The 20441-nt window shown below is 37.8% G+C and overlaps 1 long non-coding RNA gene across 1 annotated transcript in view; it reads right to left on the bottom strand.

Moving 5' to 3' along the window:
* LOC115303486 overlaps positions 1-20103 on the bottom strand; it is a 30803-nt gene extending 10700 nt beyond the window's left edge. The window contains exons 1-2 of the long non-coding RNA XR_003914082.1: positions 20007-20103; positions 6615-6741 (exon numbers count right to left, since the gene is read on the bottom strand). This is a non-coding gene — a long non-coding RNA (uncharacterized LOC115303486). The remainder of the gene's footprint in view (positions 1-6614; positions 6742-20006) is intronic.
* Between the last annotated feature and the right edge of the window lie 338 nt (positions 20104-20441).

Raw genomic sequence — 20441 nt, 5'->3', positions numbered from 1 at the left:
TTCTTTCTCCCTTATGATCACTCCTCAATCCGCTATGATCAGGCTTTTGTGAATATCACTCTACCAAAATGGATTTTATGAATATCACCAAATAATTTCATTTGGCAAGGTTCTTACAGGCCAGCTTTCTACCCATCACTTGATTTGATCTCTCAATTATTCTTTGTTGAAATATTTCCTTTTCAAGGCTTCCCTGATATCACAGCCTCCTGATTTTATCTTCTCACAATAGTTCTTTCCCAATCTCCTTTGTTCCCCATCCTCTTTTTTTCTCTGCAGTGACCTCATCCAGGCCTATGGTCCTGGAGACCTACCATATGCTTGTGACTCCCACGTATATACAGTTTTTTTTTAATTTTTTTAAATGTTTTATTTATTTTTGAGAGACAGAGAGAGACAGCGTGAGAGAGAGAGAGGGAGGTACAGAATCTGAAACAGGCTCCAGGCTCTGAGCTAGCTGTCAGCACAGAGCCTGACGCAGGGCTTGAACCCACAAACCGTGAGATCATGACTGGAGCTGAAGTCGGACACTTAACCGACTGAGCCAACCAGGCACCCCTATCCAGTTTTGACCTTTCCTCTGAGTTCCCAACTCATACATACAATCATGTACCTGACATCTCTTCATGAATATCTAACAGGCATCTTAAATTTAACATTCCTGTAATGGAACTCCTGATTCCTGGCCTTTCCCTGCTTCCCATTCCCCTTGCCTGAATGTACTTCTCCTCCTCATTTTAGTAAATGGCCCCATGACACCCAGGCCAGAAAAAGTAGCACTTATCCTTGATCCTGTGCTCCTCATGTCTCACATTGAAGACCTATCTGTGACACCTTCAATATAGCCTGAAGGTGAAAAGTTTTCATTCATTCCACTGAGAACTCTGGTCCATATCTCCTTTATCTCCCATCCAGTCCACTGCAAAGTCTTCCAACTGGTCTCAGGGCCTCCACTTTTGCTCCCCCCCCCCATGTCTATTTGTTACTCAGGACCCATAGTGGTCTTCACACAGCGCATGCCATAATGACTTCTGACTTTAATGACTTCCTTTTGCAATCACAATAAAATCCAAACTATTTTTGAAGGTCCACAGACTTACATCATTTGGCTTCTGCCTACTTCGGTAACATCATCTCCTATCACTCTTCCCTTTGACTGTATATTTCTCCTTCCCATATATAGTTCTCCCTGCCTAGAATATTTTCCCTCTGATTTCTCTGACAGAATAACACCTACTCACTTCCTTAAGCCTCAGCTCTGTGAAGCTTTCCCAGGCACCCTTCTCTGCTAGATACACAATTGCTCAATAATTGTCCTTTGCTTGGTCTAAGCTTGATTTCACCTCAGGGCTTTTGTATTTCTTGTTCTTTCTGCCTATAAGGCTCTTCCCCCAGAAGTCTTTATGGATGCTCCATTTTTATCATTTATGTCTCAGCTCAAATGTCACTTCCTCACAGACCCTCTGTGACCATTTAAGGTAAAGTAGTTTTACCATGCTCCCAGGCCCTCTATGTCTTCCCCTGGTTTTATTGTCTTTATATCACTTAGAATTATCTGCAATGATTTTATGCATTTACCTGTATACATGTTTCTTTGTGTGTGTCCCTCAGCTAAGATGTAACCTCTGATAGTAAGACACATAAGAAAGAGTGGAATGGATAAACATGTAAGGGTAGTTTGCTATGGGCTAGTTACTATACTCAGTAAAGGGAAATGACAGACTGAATAAAATATTTGTCCCTGCTCATGACCTTTCAGGCTAGTTTGGAAGAAAGATATGTAATCAAAAACAATCATAATATAATATGACAAGTTCTACTGAAGTATGTATAATTAGTTGCTATAAGAGCTCAAAAGAAGCAATTACTTCTACCTGCAGAGAAGATTGATTTAGAAGACTGAACACAAGTGTTTGAACTGAGTCCTGGAAAATGAACAGAAACCACCTTTTAGTGAAGATAGAAAAAGCATATTTCAAGCAGGGGGACTAGTATACAAACAATCACAGAAAACAAAAATTTTTTGAAAGGATATAATACAAAATTGATCTATAGATTAATGCCATCCAAATTATAATCCCAAAAAGTTTTTTTAAGAAAATGTTTGTTTGTTTGTTTTTGTAGAAATCAATAAGCAGATTCGAAGATGGAACAGAGGGGCCCCTGGGTGGCTCAGTCAGTTAAGTGCCCAACTTCAGCTCAGGTCATGATCTCACAGTTCATGGGTTGGGGCCCCATGTTGGGCTCTGTGCTGACAGCTCAGAGCATAGAGCCTGCTTCAGATTCTCTGTCTCCCTCTCTCTCTATCCCTCCCCCACTCATGTTCTGGCTCTCTAAAAAATAAAAATAAACATTAAAATAAAATAAAATAGAAACATAAGGAGTCTAGAGTGCAAAGCAAACTTTAAAAAAATAGAAGCATTTATACTACATGATTTAAAAACATACTATAAAGTTGCAATAATCAATAAATTATGGTACTGGCATAAATATCAACAGGATCAATAGAACAGAGTTGAAAACTCAAAAATAAATCTACACTTAGAGGGTCATTCAATTTTGGTGACTACCGAAGCAGCCTGATGGGGAAAGTAAATTTTTTAAAAATTTATTTTTTTTATTTTGAGAGAGACAGAGTGAGAATGGGAAAGGTGCAGAGATAGAGGCTCTGTGCCATCAGCCCATCAGCGCAGAGCCCATGTGGCTCAAACTCATGAAATCGTGAGATCATGGCCTGAGCCAAAATCAAGAGTCCCACCCTTAACCGACTGTGCCACCCAGGTGCCTTGGGAAAAAGAAACTGTTTTCGACAAATGGCTCTGTGATAACGATGCATCAATATGGAAAAAATTGTATCTTAACCTATATCTCACACTGCATACAGAAAAAGTAAATCCAGTTAAAGTATGCATCTAAACATAAAAGCTAAAACCATAAAGATTTCAAGGGAAGGTAAAGAAAAATATCTCTTTGTGACTCGGCAAGAGCTTCTTAGGATATAGAAAGCAATAGCTATAAAAGAAAATTGTGTTAAACTAGACATCATGAAATGCAAAACTTCTGATTCTCAAAAGATACCACTAGAGGGGCGCTGGGTGGCTCATCCAGTTAAGCATCCGACTCCTGATTTTGACTCAGGTCATGATCCCATGATTGTGAGATCCAGCCCCTCACTGAGCTCCATGCTGGGCATGGTGCCTGCTTGGGATTCTCTCTTCCCTCTTCCTCTGCCCCTCCACACCCCTCAATAATAATAAATGTTAATTAATTAATTAATTTTCCTTAAAAAAGATATCATTAGGAAAATAAGGAGGTAAGCCACATAGCAGAGAAAACATTTCAAAAACACATCTGACAAAGGACTCGTAACCAACATATATAATGAACTCCTTCAACTCAATTAAAAGGGCAAGAAAAGGTGCCTGGATGGCTCAGTTGGTTAAGCGTCCAGTTCTTCATTTCAGCCTATACTGTGATCTCATGGTTTATGGGTTCAAGCCCTATGTTGGGCTCTGCACTGAAAACTAGAAGCTTGCTTCAGATTCTCTCTCTCCCTCTTTTTCTGCCTCTCCCATTTGTGCACCATATCTCTCTCAAAATAAACTTTAAAAGAATTCTTAAAAAAAAGGCAACAATTTGGACACCTCACAAAAGTAAGTCTAGACATATCCAATGAGCATGTGAAAAAAAACTCAACATTATCAGTAAACAGAGAAATGCAAATTAAAAAATATGAGATGACACTACACACCCAGAATGGCTAAAATAAAAAATGGTTAAAATCTTAACTGAATGTTGATAGTTATGTGGAGCAACTAGAACTCTTATATGTTGGTGGAGAAGTGTAATATAGTACAACTACTGTGAAAAGAAAATTGGCTATTAGTTATAAATTTAAATGTATACCTACCTTATGACTCAGTAATTCCACTAATACTTACCCAAGAGAAATTAAAGCATATGTCTAAATAAAGACTTGTCCAAGAATGTTCATAGAAGCTTTACTTGTAATAGCCAAACACTCAAAACAGCCCAGGTTTTTGACGATAGGAAAATGGATAACCAAATTGTGACATATCCATACAGTGGAATACTATTCAGCAATGAAAAGGAAATGAACTACTGTACACACTCAGCTACACTCGCAAACAGTATGCTGGGCAAGAGAAGAGTATATGGATGTATCTATTTACGTGAAGTTCTATGACAGGAAAAACTGATCTCTGGTGGAAAAAAATTGAGCAGCGGTTGCCTCTGGAAGGCTGAGCCAGAATCAACTAAAAAAGAGTGTGAAGGAAATTCTTGGAATGATGGGAAAATGTTATGTCTCAATAGGGATTTATATTACATGGCACTGGTCAAAATTCAGTGAATGGTATACTTAAGATCTGTACATTTTACTACCAAAAGTAAATTTTACCTCAACAGAAAAATAAAAGGCCATAAATAAGTACTGATATCTTGTTAATGAACATATATGCTGAGGTGTTTAGGGGGAAGACTGCTGATGACTGCAATTTCCTTTGATGGATAGAGGGATAGGAAGATGGGTGGAGACATGATAAATACAATAAAATATTACTGATAAAATTTAGGTTGTGGACATACAGGTGCTCACTGTAACATTCCTGAAACATTAAGCTTGAAAATATTCAAAATAAAATGCTGAGGGGGAAGTTGGGGAGCTGTGGAGGCTGTGGGGGGTCCCAGGGGGTGTTCGAGGGCTGGAACATGGGTAGTCTGGCAAAAGATGAAGCAACGCAGGCAATCACAAGCAGGCTGTGAAGGGCCTTTCATGTCACGCGAAGGAGCTTGTGTTTTATCCTGTGCAGCGACGTTGCTCAATTGTCTGGCTGTTCTCACTGCTGGTGTAGTCAGTCATGCCCTCATTAACCTTCATCCGGGCTTTGGCACCATATTTATTTAATCAAACTGGATTGAACTGAATCAGATATGAAGGATGCACTTCTATTTCTTGTAAGTTTACATAATTTTTTCCTGCTTTCATGTTGGGTAACTTCAAGATTTTTGCATATAAATAGAAATTGTCATTTGAATGCATTTTCAGTTGAGAGTAGTTTCAAAATTGTATTTTTGTTTTGGCCCTTAGGGTCTCACTTTGAATTTTCTCCCAAATAAGAAGAAACAGACTTCATATGAAAGTCTTACAAATGGACAGTGAGGGTTAAATTCTTTTAATTTATCTCAGTATAAAATATTCAAGCAAATGTTGTATATAAAATATTGTAGGAAACACTAGGGAGTTGCATAAATTATCTAATTGTTAAAAAACAGCTCCTGTATCATGATCTTGACAGTCAAAATTCCTACATTTTATGAAACACAAATATGATTCTTTAAAATGTATGCTTTGTTGCTAGACTCTTTGAGTCCCCCCCCTTTCATTTTTCTATTCACATTTGATAATGAGACAACTATTTGCAAAGGTGTAATGGTAGATGATGTCATCAGTTTGGGCACATTGTTTACCCTCTATGGAGATAAGGCCACAGAGACCGAGTGAGCCTTCTGTTTCCCAATAGCTTCCTCCAAAATGCAAACTCACATCCACAAGAGGCTTTAAAAAATAATAATTCTTAAAACACACTATTACTAATGCATCAATTTCTCCTTTTGATGAAAATTTGGCTTTTTTTTTTGCTTCTTCCTTCTTCCAAGAATTGTTTTCATTTGGATGAATTTTAAAATATGGGTATCTCTTAAGAGATTAAATCTTCTAAGCCTACTTAGCAAAAAATCCATTTGTTCATGAGAGCTCTTTTTCTTTTTGTCAAACTTCTATCCTTGGAGTTTTGACTAATGCCTGACATAAAATATGTAGATAATAAATATTATTTGAATAAATAAATGGATGAATAAATAACAGACATGATACCAGAACACTAGAAAATGCAACTAATGACTATACATTAAATAGTAAATTAAACAACATAAACATACAATTCCCTCTCAGTACTAAATCATAAAGCTTTAGCTATCCATGCACATATCAAAGTAAATTTCATTATATTACACGAGTCATGTTGTATTTTATCTGTGAAATCATTATTACAAAAAATAGTTGTCATATACTAGCTTTGGTTGGGAAAAGGAAGCATAATGCCTTAGGTAGTAAACCCAATAATTACATTAATAAACTGCTTCTATTAATGGTTCCTTGGTAAATAGAAAATATCTACTGACAGGTGTAGCTGTGACTGGTATACGATAATAACAGATATTAGTTAAAGATATATTTAAAACCAGAGTTCAGCTCTACGTAAAACCTTGAAGCTTATGAACTGCGTATTTGGAGCCTTCTGTCTTCCACTTCATAGAATCATGTATCCTTCGCTCCTTGTAACAGACACTGGTTGCATGATTAATAACCAATTTTCTTGTTCTTTTCTGACCTCATAGAACCCTTATTTAGGTACCCATCCTCCTCTAGGAGCTGGGTGCTTAAAGGGATATTGGCCCCACCTATAGTTTCAGGGGCTAACTTCTGATGGATCTAATGCAATCGTGGCATTCCTATTCCCCTGGTCAGAGACTAATATAGGCACTTGTTGATGACATAATTTCAACCAGTACGGCATACTGGGGGAGCTTACCTGGGGGCTTTGGGGAGAGGCTTAGTGGTCTCACGACACAGGAATAGAGAGTCCATCTTGCTGTGGACACTGTTGTGCTGGGTCAGGCGCTGGCACCTTGACTTGTTATGGCCTTCTTGCTAGTAGGCTGGAGATGAAGCCGACATGTAGAGAAAGATAAAGGCAAGAGATTACAGAGAAATGTGGCTGAATTCTATGTGGTCTATTTGACTGCTGTGTAAGCCGATTTTATCTGAAGTTTTCTGCTACTTGCCACTAAAAGCAGTTTCACTAATCACCTTTCCTCTGAGTACTGGATATTCTCATGTTTTCCTTTGGTACCCAAGTCCCCTCATTAGAATCCATCTAATCTACTCTTTGCTTTTTAAGATTTTTTTCAGGGGAAAGGGGACAGGGGCAGAGGGAGAAAGAGAGTGAATCTCCATCAGGCTCCATGCTCAGCATGGAGCCCAATGTGGGGCCCAATCCCACCACCCCGGGATCATGACCTAAGCCGAAATCAAGAGTCAGATGTTCAGCTGATTGAGCCACCGAAGCAACCCCAATCTACTCTTTACAGTACTCCTCCCTCTACACTACTACTTCTTTTAGCTCGTTATTCATTAAAACTGCAATTATCTGACTGCCTCTATTTTCAACTAGATTCTAGGGAAAAATCTATTTCATGCGAATTTTCACTAAAATTTTTCCAGGAGACAACTGATCTGATGCTGTATCACACTAAGCTGAAAATAACTGGACCCCTTGGAACATCCGTATTATCAACATGGAACTTGTTCACTGAAATAAAACTTGAATTGGTTTAAGATTAGAAAAAGTGACAAAATGAAGAGAATTTTAGGCAATGGGAGGAAATATATGAAGTTGGCTGTTAACTCACTTTTCCTTGAAGGTAGGCTAAATTATATCAACATATTTATAACGTTACGTGGATTTTATCAACTTTAAATCTTGGAAAGTTGGTCATCTATGAATGACATGCATAGGAATGTCATTAATGAGAATGTTTGGCTTTTATCTCAACCTGGTCTGTAATATGAGAATTTAACGTGTATGTTTAATAATTTTCCTTAAAGTCTTTTTGTTAGGGCTTAAGAAGATATGACATGAGTTGTATTAGAAAAGAAGAAAATTATTTTCTTAACCAAAAAGAATAGTTTCACATCAGATCTTGTGCAGTGCATCGTTAGAACTGATTGCAAAGAGTAAAGCTTTCTTAATGGTCTGTGATTATTTACTCTCCACAAGGCCTGTAAATCTGAAGGATTTCATTCAAACGGCACTAGCTCCCACCATGGACACATGATGGGCTCTCAAACATAATTGGCGCCACTTAATAGGATGGTGGTTAATATTGCTGTCTGAGTAAGGAGAACATGTGACTGAGGATCAATTTCACATCATCACAACTGAAGATTTCTTTTTTCAAATCAGATTCTTCAGGGGATACTTTGAAAACCTCAGGTCAAGTGACAGAGAAGCTGAGAAATGCTTTTATGAGCATTTATGATGAAAGGAGCTATTTTAAAAGCTAGGATAAAAAAAGAAAAGCTGATCTTTTCTCAATGGGGTATTCCAGGCATCTCCTATGAGTGAAGGCAAATGGGAAATTATTGTTCTCAGACTGAATCATGATAGCTCCATTATTCTACCAGGTATAGAGTGCCATGAACACAGGATTGGGATTCATTGTGTCCCAGTACCTGGTACAGTAACTGGTGCAGAGGAAACATCTCATTGTTATTTACTGAATATCCATACAATATAAAGGCTGAAATGAAAGAATCAGTTCTCCCGTAGCAGCAGCCATTGCCTGCTCTCTCAAAGGAGTTTCCTTATTCATTTGCTACTGTTGTTTTTATGGCCCACAAAGATTCAGGATGGGAGACAGGGGGCGGAGAAAGAGTTACATGTTACTGAGCATTGACATATGCTAGGTACTAGTCTGTTACAACGGTCATTAAAATAGGCTACTGTTTGTAGAGAATAAAGAGTTACAAAACCGTAATCACAAAAGGGACAAGTTGCTCTGGGAGCCCAAAGCAGAAGGCAATTAAATGCCCAGGGGAGTCAGATATCTCCATACAGGTCTAACAGCCTCAGGGTCAATGTACCCTTACTAAATGCCTATTGTGTGCCAATGGAGAGAAATGGGAAGCTTACCCAGGCACAGGAAGTCTGGGTTGGGCCAATGCCCATGGTTCGAGGTAATATATTTTGGAGTTCCTGGGGATGTAGGGGAAGGATTGGTGGCAAGAGATGAAACCAGAAGCTGAAAAAGCCATCAAGATTTCAAAGAGAGGGGTGCCTGGGTGGTTTGGTCAGTTAAGTGGCCGACTTCAGTTCAGGTCATGATCTCATAGTTCATGGGTTCGAGCCCTGCATCAACCTCTGTGCTGACAGCTCAGAGCCTGGAGCCTGCTTCAGATTCTGTGTCTCCCTCTCTCTCCGCTCCTCCCCCGCTCACGCTCTGTGTCTCTCTCTCTCAAAAATAAATAAATGTTAAAAAAATTTAAAAAAAAAGATCTCAAAGAGAGGAACTGACATGACAGAATCTTGTGTTTCAGAAAACGTTTCATGTGAAGAATGAATTTGTGGAGAGGGACTGGAAGCAGAAGAGCCAGTTGGGAGGTCATTTCAATAGCCCCTGGGAGAGACTTAAACCCATTTCTAGTGAGAAGGAAGAAAATACAGTATCCAGAGATTTTTAAGAAACAAAAGTACAATCAAAAGGACCAGGTGGCTGATTAGTTGTGGAGGGAGAGAAGGGGGAAGTTGAGGATTATTCCAAGAGTTATACTATAAAACTTTAAGAGATATACAAGTAATTTTTTCCATAAAAGCTCCTGTGTTTATATATGTCACTAAATCACTGAAGAGAAAACAGTATTATGAAAGTAATGTATTAATAATTTATTAATAATAATAGGTAACAGATTGAAGACATGGTAGATCCTAAGTTCACAAAATGAATGATATTAAATAAAACATTCTCTGAAATTCAGCATTTATAGTATTTCTTCTTATTATTCTTATAGATGTTAACAATAATAATAGTAAGTGTTTAAAATAAACATCAGCTGTACACAAGAAGCCAGAAGAAACATAATACTTTTAGTAATGTTTCTAGATCTTCAATTAAAACTTTCTTCCTTAGTCTTCAATTCTTACCCTGAGCTTTCTGACTAAATCTTCACATATTTAGCCCCAATGTTGTATCAGTGAGCATTACTAGACATATTTTAAAAGAAAAGGAAATAGCTAAGTCATCTGTTTTCACTTTTGATGCTGAGTTGGTCTAGACAGGATGAATTTATTTTAACAGAACTTTCGGCTAGTAGTCATTATACCTTTAGAAATGTGATTTTGCAATTGAAGATATGCTATTCTAGTACTTACGTTGTTAAGAATGGCTCTTTGGTTCTTTATAAGTAATTACCTATTGTTATTACTAAAAATAACAATAGTACAGAGATATGGTTACATAATTTTAAAATGCCTTTACATCTCGGACTTGACTTGTAATAGATATTTGATGCAGGTAGGGCTGATAGAATTAAGACCTTTACAATAAGTTAATCTTTTTAATTATGAAATATAATGAACATAAAGTTAAGTACACAGAACATGTACAACTGAAGGAATTAAGATAATCAACTGTGGAAACACTTCCAGGCCACAAATCATTGTCAGCGCCCCCAAATCCCTTCTGCCCTCCTCAATTCTCACACCATCTTGTACCCCACAGGGAACCACCACCTCTATGGCCATCACTTCCTGGCTTTTCTTTACCACCCACTAATGCTTCCCTAAACACTGTAATGTTTGTTTGTTTAACTTGGTATAAACAGAATTGTACTCTGTGTATTCTTTCCAGTTTGGCTTGTTTCACACAAGATAATGTTTTTGAAATGTATTGACATTGTTTCCACCTGTAGTCCACTCATTTTCATTGCAATGAAGTATTTTCATTTTTCATTGAAAAAATATCCCACAATTTATTTATTCCTTTACTATTGATGGATACTTGGATTGTTGTCAGGTTTTGGCTAATGCAAATAATGCATTTGTGAACTTTCTTCTACTTGTGTTCTAGAGTGTACATACACATATGTTAGGGTAAATATATCTGTTAGTGGAATTGTTGGGTCACAAACAATGTACTTATTAGAGAATGTCTAATTGCTTTCATTTGATTATACTAATTGATTATTCAACAGCATAGAATTATTCTTGTTCTGGCTACTCATTAGAATATTGCTATTTGGTTTTTAATTTCATACTTTCTGTTGGGTGTATAATACTATCTCACTTTAATTTGCATTTCTTTGGTTATTACCAGTGGGATTAACCCCTTTTTCATGTGTTTATTACCATGTAGATATCTTTCCTTCTAAGGTATCTATTGAAATCACTTGCCCATTTTTTTTCTATTGAGTTACCTGCCTTTTTCTTATTGATTGGTAGGAGTTCTTAATATATTTTAAATACGAGTGCTTTGTCATTTATATTAAAAATAAATATGGCTTGCTTTTTCACTTTCTGCATTGTGTTTTCTGATGAACAATTCTTAATTTTAATGCAGTCCAATTTATCAATCTTTTCCTTTATGGTTATCGCTTTTTGTTTGCTTTCTTTGTTGTATAAGATCTCTCACCTCCAAAAACATGAAGGTGCGCCCTTTTATAGATAAAAAATGGAGACAGAGAGAAGGGGTGGCTTGGCAAACTTGAATCCCCAGTTATTTTGATACCAAATTCTGCTTTATCTCTATTACACCATGCTAATGTCAAGTTTTAATGCAAAATTATTTTTATTTATTTTAGTCCCTGATCTTTCCTCATTGCTTGAGGTAGTACAAAGCTTTGAGTCTGGAGGAGCAGGTGATGGTACTTACGGGTTAAGAAGAGTCCATACAGCTCCCACATGTCCCCTCAGCCAGTTCTGGAGGGACTCCAGCCTTGATGCTCTCACAGCGTTTTTCAGCTGGCTAACATCCCCACACATCTTCTGGCCTCATTTACGTCTTACAGATTCAAGACCAAGCAAACTACAGTGTAATAGGGGATTTGGGTTTGTAGAGAGTATATATGCTAAGCCAATAAATCACCTAAAAACATTGTATTGAATAGCAAAGTATATGGAAAATTGGGGGGAAGGGTATATAAACAAAGCAGTAACCCAGCATGTTCCAGTTGAATATGGGCCCCATTAAGTTTCCATAGGGATGTACAACTACATATGAAACTAGTGGTGCTAAATAAAGATTCCACCAGATATAAGAAGCATCTAGAGTTCCTATAAATACTCTGGCAACTTCCCTGAAACAGTTCTAAAAACTCAGGTTACATCTCTGCTTTCTCACTGGGAGCAAATGACCGCTATAGATCAACTCCAGCACAACCCTACCATCATTTTGTATAATTTCGTTTGGCCTCATTTAAAACTTGCAAACGTTGCAATAATCAATGGGTCTCCCTTTATGCAGCTTCACTAATATTTTTACATATCGCCCTTTGCCTTATCATCCTATCCATCTACACTGAATATATATTTTTTCTGAAGCAGGTAAGAATTAATTGGAGGTATCATGCTGACTTTTCTAAATACTTCATTATATTTCTCATGATCAAAATCAGAACATTTAACATAGATTTAATACTATCATCTAATCCATAGTTCATATTCAGATTTTATCAATTGTCCTGTAAGATTTTATTTCTATTTTTTCCCAATTAAGGATCACATCCAAAAGTAGACATTGCATGTAATAGTTATGTCTCTTTGTCACCTCTAATCTGAAATAGTATCTCCACCTTTCTATGCTTTCCTTAGCCTTGTTATTATAAACAAATACGGCTCTTCCCTTGCCTGAGTTTGTCCATTGTTTCCTCATACTTAGCTATGTATTTTGGTCAGGAAACTCACAGAGGTGATGTATGTCCTTCATTTTGCATCAGTCATATTGAGGCACATACTACTGATAATATTAATTTCGATCACTTGATTAGGGTGGTATTCTTAAGTGAAACTAAGAAAATATCTCGCTCCTAAGAAAAGTCTGACAGATTTGCTTTAGCATTCATTGAAATTTTTTTAATTCCTTTATTTCCTCTATATTTAATGAGTTGGCCTTCTACTGGAAGAAAGAGTTTTCCTTTATGTATGTATGTCAGTATGGGCTCTTGGATTTTTATTTTATTCAGGGGGCTAGTCCATTAGTATCCATATTTATTTTGATCACTAAATTGTCCAAGATTTGGTCAGTGGGGAATCCTTTATGTCTGTCTCCTATGTCCTTTTGATATAGGCCCGTCATTGTTTCTTTCTTAGAGTAAATCCTAACATTCTGGTGCAATTAAGTGTTTTTCCTGCCTGAGCTTTGGAATAAATTTTTCTAAGGATCTCTAGTTCTGTGTGGAGAATGGCATTTATGAAGCTAGATTCAGGTAGCATTTACAAAACTCCATGTATTTATCAAAACTTACAGAATGTACAGAGAAAGGATGATTTAATTTTTTCTTTCTACTTCTTTGTATTTATAAAATATATAATCATTTTAATAAGAAAAATAAGTTTTATTTATTTTTTAATTTTTTTGTGCTTATTTATTATTTAGACAGAGAAAAACAGAGCATGAGTGGGGGAGGGGCAGAAAGCGAGGGAGTCACAGAATCCAAAGCAGGCTCCAGGATCTGAGCTGTCAGGACAGAGCCTGACGCTGGGCTCGAACCCATGACCTGAGCCAAAGTTAGATGTGCAACCGACTGAGCCACCCACCCAGGTGCCCCAAAATATAAGTTTTAAAAATGAAAGTCAGTATAGTCTCTACCAAGCAATCACGATGTAGTACTCTTCCAGCACCCACATAAACCATCTGCACCCCTTTAATGTCAATCTCACCCCGCCCCACCACTGAAGCCACTGAGGTATGTACTGCCCCTGTAATTTTGCCTTTCCAATATGCCTTATAAATGGAGCCATATAACATGATGTGTTTAACTTCATAAAGTAAAACTTCATACTTTATAAATTTTACAAAATGAAGTATAAAAATGCCCCTAATTTTATACAATTAAAAAAAACACCTATATAAAGTCAAACTTCCAAACTAATTTTTGGCTGCATTCCCACCAGCAATGACTGAGAGTTCTAGGTGCTCTAGACCTTGCCAGCACTTTGTATTGTAGCATTAAAAAACAACAGTAAACCTTTAGGTATACTAATAGATGTATAGTGACATCTCATTTGTGCTTTATTTTATTTATTTTTTTAAGTTTATTTATTTTTGAGAGAGACCGAGAAAGCATGAGCAGGGGAGGAGCAGAGAGAGAGAGAGGGAAAGAGAGAGAATCCCAAGCAACTTCTGCACTTATAGTGTGGAACCCAAGGTAGGGCTCAAACTCAGGAACCATGAGATCATGTCATGAGCTGAAATCAGGAGTCAGAGGCTTAACTGACAGAGTTACCCAGTCACTCACCCCTCTCATTTGTGTTTTAATTTGCATTCTTAATTACTAGTGATATTGAGCATCTTTTTCTCTAACATACATGCTTTTAGAAAACAAAAGTAGAGTTATATTTCATATACTGTTTGTAACCTACTTTTTATTTCCCATTTAACATGTGTCACTCACATTGTTCTACAATAGAATCAACTACTTTGTCTGTAGTCCAAGTAAATTATTGGCTAGCAAATGTGAAAAACAGATGAGGAATCCTGTAATATGTGACACTTTCTTTAATAAAAATAAGTCCAGAATTCACATTTTGGTGCCAGAAGGACACTTATCCCCAACTCTCCCATTATTTGCTTACCCTCTTGGAAGAGCCTACAGATTGTTATGTAGTGTCTCATTTTTCAATTTCCCTTATCTCTTGCTGGAATAAGCTTTCACTGGAAATGGAACTGGCAGAATCAATCTTCAATGTCTTCCTCTCTCCCCTCCAATTTATCTCTCACTATTTTATCAGCCTCTCCAAGAGGGAAGGCTTCAGAAAGATTTGCTCCTCTCACTTCAGTGTGGGAGGCTTTCCTTACCTAGTGTCTTTTAACTGAGATCTTAGAGCCAGTCTACTACCATGATGACAGCTAGTCACCTGGGATCCATTGGACCGCTTAGGACCCAGTCACTAACTGCCCTGTTCTCAACCAGTTCTTATTTTATCATAGGGCTGTTAGTTTTCCAAGGGCATGCCACATACTTATGCTGAGGTTGATTTTGTCAGGCAATTTTTTCTAAAGTTACTTCTCCTCCTCCCCCAACTACTTCTGTTCAGCTGGATAGATTCCTTAGAGCAAGACTTATAGACCAAGTTGGTATTTTGCTCACGTCACTCATATGGAAGTTTAACAAAGAAATTTGTTAAATCAGAATAAGAGAATGACTTCTCAGAGTTGGGATTTTAAAATTTCCTTTTCAGAATATGCTTCCCTCTGATAGGAGGATATTCACAGCCTTCTGTGTTCTCCCTTTTCCCAGAAGGCGGAAAGATCACTTGGAAAGGCTCACCATGAATGCCTCGCTCTCAGACCCCACTTCCTCAAGTGATGTCTGAAAACAAGGTGAAGCTCTTCTTGTTTTGAATGGTCATTCTCCTCCCCCCTTTGGTGCAGAAGATTTGTGAAAAAGCAAGTTTCTCCACTAACCTATTTCTCCTCCATGTTGGTAATAGATTGAATAGATTCCTGCAAGCTTCTCTCTGCCTGGACACTGATCCACTTGGTCCTCTCCAGTTCAGTTTCCATTGTCCAGAGAAGCTATTCCCTCCCCACTTTGTTGGAAGATTTAATGAGGACAAGCTAAACTACCATCTTAACACTTAACTAGTATTCAACCCCAAGTCCATGGTATCCGAAGATTTGCTGAGAATGAGCTGGGATGTTGGTAAGATCTGAATCTGTCTTCTCAATTTAACATTCCTTCTAGACTTCTTGGCTCTATACTGCCATGACTTCATTATCTATCATTGTGTAACAATTCATCCCAAAATTTAGCAGCTTAAAACAGCAAACATTATTATTTCACATAGTTTCTGAGGGTCAGGAATCTGGACTGACTTAGCTGGATGATTCTGGCATGGGATCTTGCACGAGGCTGCAGTAACAGTATCAGTTAGGGGTGAAGCTTCTGAAGACTTAACTGGGGCTAAAAGATTTGCGTTCAAGTTTATTCTTGTGGCTCCTGAAAAGTAACTTCAGTTCTTTACCTCATGGGCCTCTCCATTGGGCTGCTCATGGCATGACTTCCCATAGATAAACTGATCCATGAGAGATAGGAAGGAAGGAAGGAAGGAAGGAAGGAAGGAAGGAAGGAAGGAAGGAAGAGAAAGAAAGGAAGAAAGAAAGAAAGTCTCCTAAAATGGAAGCCAAAACCTTTTCATAGGCTATTTTGAAAAGGAACATATCATCACTTCCTGTTGTATACTATGTGTCACACAGCCCAATCTTGGTACAATGCAAGAGGGGACTACACAAAGCTGTGAATACCAGAAAGTGGGATTCGCTGGGGGCCAGGTAGAGGCTGACCTGTATGCCAGCTACCTTTCTCTACTGATAGCATTCTTAGAAACTTTACCATAAAGGCCAACACTCATGATCTTCTGATCTGTCCATCAACACTTTTTTTTTGAGAGATCTTTCCTCTCCATATTATATGGGTTTTTCCCGACCAATAAATAGGTGCTTGTTGCCAATAAGCATTCTGGTGTTATGACAGATTTTTTCCTACTCTTTATTCCTAAATGTCTGCATTTACTCTTAAAGTAAAACTCAAATGCAAAGTATTATGGATGCCCTAAGGTGGCTCCTAAATCTTCTTTGTGTCTGTGCAACCTCCCTGGCTATGGAAACATCTCATTCATAGACAGGGTAAGTGTTCCAATCCTACCTGCAATGTAAAGTCACCTTTTTTCATCTGGTAAAACTCAGCACCTTCTAAGGGTCAGTGTAGAGAGAACAGTGAGTGAGTCATGCAGTTGCCCTTCTTCTTCCTGGGAGTCTCTTGCTGATTATTATTTTTTTACAACCACTCTGCTGTTAAAGCTTTGTGATATCATCTCCTACTCTCTCACCTATTTCTTCTCTTTGTAATCTTTAAGGCCTAACAAATCTGTAACTCTCAAATAAGGTGTAACGGAAAAGTTAAGCAATTACAGAGAAAGCTAAAAAATACAGCTAACAAGGTGGTTCAGAGGCTCTCATCTTGTACTCTACTCTCAGGAGATGGTCCATCCTTCCTAGCTGCTTCTCTGCATCGACCTGGAAAAGTCTTTCGTTAATCCCAGCCCGTAGGGCCCACTTCTCCAGACACCTAGATTCCTTATTTTCTAGCCAGAATTAAGACAGAACTCTTTATCTACCTAGAAGTCACCCCTACAGTTTTTCTGCTTCAAGAGTTTTCTCTTCTCATGAATGCATCAGGAAAGATATTACCTACCCTTCAGGGGAAAGACAGCTCCCAGACCCAAAGAACTATGGCTCTGCCCTTGTCAGCCTTAACCTGATTACCATTTCTCAAAGAGCACCATAACCCAATATTTGCATATGTAAATGCAGGAGCTGGAAGTTGTTTTCTTACAACTACTGCCATGATCAATTATTTTCATTATCGATGTAATTTCAGTTCAATTCATTCATGCTGAAAGGATAATTCCCAAAGTAAGTCAGAAAGTGGCTACAACAAATATTGACAGAAGACATTTTATATCATTTCTCCTACTAGGATGGGCATTACATTTAACACCATATCTTTCCAGAAGTGAGATATAGATTCCAAATTAATTCCCAGTCACATGGCTTCACTCTGGCTTATTTCTCTGGTTTGCACTTAGAATAGGAATGTATCTAGAACTTTCAAAAGAGTTTGAAAGTTCTGGAGGTCAGGCTCAAATCGCAAGGTCCTCTCTGTTGAAAGGAGTGGCCCTTAGGATGTATCTTTCCTTTACACAATAGCTGTCATTCAAATCACATATGTGGACTATGTCAGTATTCTCCATACCAGGGATGGCAAGAGGATTTTCTATCAAGGTCCTGGAGTGCTGTACTGTGAGATGGGACAAGGTTCTGTTCATGACAAGTAGCAGTGAGTCTCTAGGACTGATCGTAAATTTCTACAGTTGGGTCTGGGTGGTCTTGTGTAGCCCAAATGCCATGAACAGCCTGTGCCCATCCTAAAAGCACTGCCTAGTTGGTGGGATCTGGGATCACCCCAGGCTCTTCAACCACCAGCCATCTAGGCCAAATGTATAGGATGTCCAATTCCAAAGATCTTTAGGAGAGAAAGTATTTATTCATTCCCTCCCCCGGACCATTGAAGGTGAACTCAAGTAGTTCTCTAGTTTAATAAGATCAACTTAAAAAAAAGGGGAGGGCTAAAATTTTCTTATTTATACCCTTTTTAGCCAATTTGCATTTTCAGTGGAACAGGTTAAAATCATATAGCAAAACTGAAAAGCTTAAAAGAACTTATGAAGTTGCTACAAATATTCAACAACAAACACTAACATGAAGCAAATTGTGTTTGAAAAGAAGCTCAAGAGGACAATGGTTTCTCTTAAAAGCAACGAGGGAAAAAAAAACCTCCTGACATGACTTTATAAAACACCACACCAAATATTTTAGGCATTCATGAGAACTAGTTCTGGAAGCTTGTATAAAGAAAAGACATATTCTTTTCCAGCACCCACAGAGCTGTAACTACCCTCCCAACAGTCTCCGGAGTTCACATAATTGGCCCCAAGATTCTCAAATGCTTTAGCCAAGTCCCTGGAGTAAAATATTTGCCTTTCAATACTCATTGCTTCTTTCAATAATATCTCCTTCTTGATATCTTATTTCTTTGTCTAATAATTCATTTACCAATTTGTGCAGTCACCAAATTTTTCTCTCTTTTAAGATGAACATACGGTTTCAAAGCAAAGAAGAATTTCACAGACTTGGGATGTATTACATACTCAATATTAAGGATCTCTTTTATGATATATGTGGAGGACGGGAAGGAAAATATCTTTCTACACATTTGAAGATGGGAAGAAATTACTGGTACTTAATGGTACATCAACTCTCATTTTAGGAAATGAGCTAATATATATAGCATTATAAGTAATTCAATCATGCAACTTTTGACTCCAATAAATATTTGCTAAATACCTACTCTGTGTGTTGTGCATATAATGGGGGCTATATAGATTAATAAGGCAGAATTCAGAATTCTGCCCTAAAACAACTTATAACCTCATGAAGAAAATAAGCAAACAAGTATAATTTCCCATGCTTCTGTGATAATTGAGTAATAATGAATTCTGGCTAAATGACTATGCTCTCATCCCAAAATGAATATTGTTCAGATCTTTTTTAAAGATTATTTATTTATTTTGAGAGAGAGAGAGAGAGCACGTGGGCAAGTGGGGGAGGGCCAGAGAGAGGAAGAGAGAGAGAATCCCAAGTAGGCTCCACACTATCAGTGCAGAGCCCAATGTGGGGCTTAAATTCATGAACTGTGAGATTATGACCTAAGCAGAAACTAAGAGTGGGCTGCTTAACTGACTGAGTCACTCAGGTGCCCCTAGATCTTCTTAATAGAAGATAAAAATAATCTCTTCGATAAAGGTGAAGTCAAAATAGAAAAGGATTTGGGGTTTATACCTGGGACACAACAGCCATGTTTCATACATGCACAGTATTTCACAGTGTTTGAAACATGTCTCTGTTGGGTTATTATGATCCTGTTTTACACATAAAGAAATTGAACCCCATAAAGATTATATTATATTCCTTTAAAGCCACATAGCTAGGAAGAGTTAGAGCCAGGACTCAATCTCAAATATTCATACTCCAAGCTCAGTTACACCATACATCCCAATAACTTTTCTCTATATTCATATAGGTATCTTCACTAGCCAGGAAGGCCGCACATGCCGGGCGGGGTGTATCATTCCATTAACTCAATTTCCTAAATTTTCTCACGTCTCTTCTTGAGATAGAGAAGTGACATCACAAAGTAATTACCCAAAGTCACCCAGTTCTCAAGCTCCACTGAAGAGAGGAAGAGAAAGAAATGTCACAGAGAAGATTAGATTAGAAATAAGACTCAAGCCATTAAACACAACAGGTTCCTGGTGTAGTTGTGCAGTCTGCTCTAAAAGTAAAAACAGGACAGATTCCCAGCTGCTCAGGGAAATTTTAAAATGTAGTTCTGTCTCAAGGTCAGAAAGCAGTTCTGGTAATTTGCAAGCCCCTATAATTACATGATTTAGGGGAAATGGCAATAAAAAGCTCTTTTTTATCCCATGTGGAAGCAAAAACATTGCAATGCCTAGGTTGATGGTCGATAATAAACAGAATGATAATAAACAGATTACTTTGTAAGCTTTTGATATAAAAACACTTACCTCAAACTTTTTCTGCTATTGTTAAATCCTAGAGTCGGAGGCTTGTGACAAATAACTCAGACTCTTCTGTTTTAACAGCCAATGTCCCCCCAAGGAAAACACCTTTAAACTTCAAAAGACAAAAAGAGAAAGTATTCAGATACAAAATTTTCACTAGCATTACTTATCACCTAGCAGCAAACTTACTATATTTAGAGTCTCTGCCCAACTCCAGGGGGAATACAGAGAAAGCTAAGGCACAACACATGTAATTAAGCTGTGTAGCGATTTTATTGGGATCAGGCTGGATTCACCAAGTGGCAAGGAATCTATGATGCATTTGCAGTTCTAATTAAAACTCCCCCGAGTGGTTTCTTTAAGTCCCAGCCCTAACTCATTTCCAGATAGCCCACTGTTTTAAGGTTATTTGTGTATCTTCTGCAAAGACCGTGGAGT

This window comes from Suricata suricatta, chromosome 10, assembly GCF_006229205.1.
Source record: "Suricata suricatta isolate VVHF042 chromosome 10, meerkat_22Aug2017_6uvM2_HiC, whole genome shotgun sequence".
In the NCBI taxonomy this organism is placed as follows: domain Eukaryota; kingdom Metazoa; phylum Chordata; class Mammalia; order Carnivora; family Herpestidae; genus Suricata; species Suricata suricatta.
The sequence above is the reverse complement of the archived record's forward strand: the minus strand, read 5'-3'. Positions and strand labels throughout refer to the sequence as shown.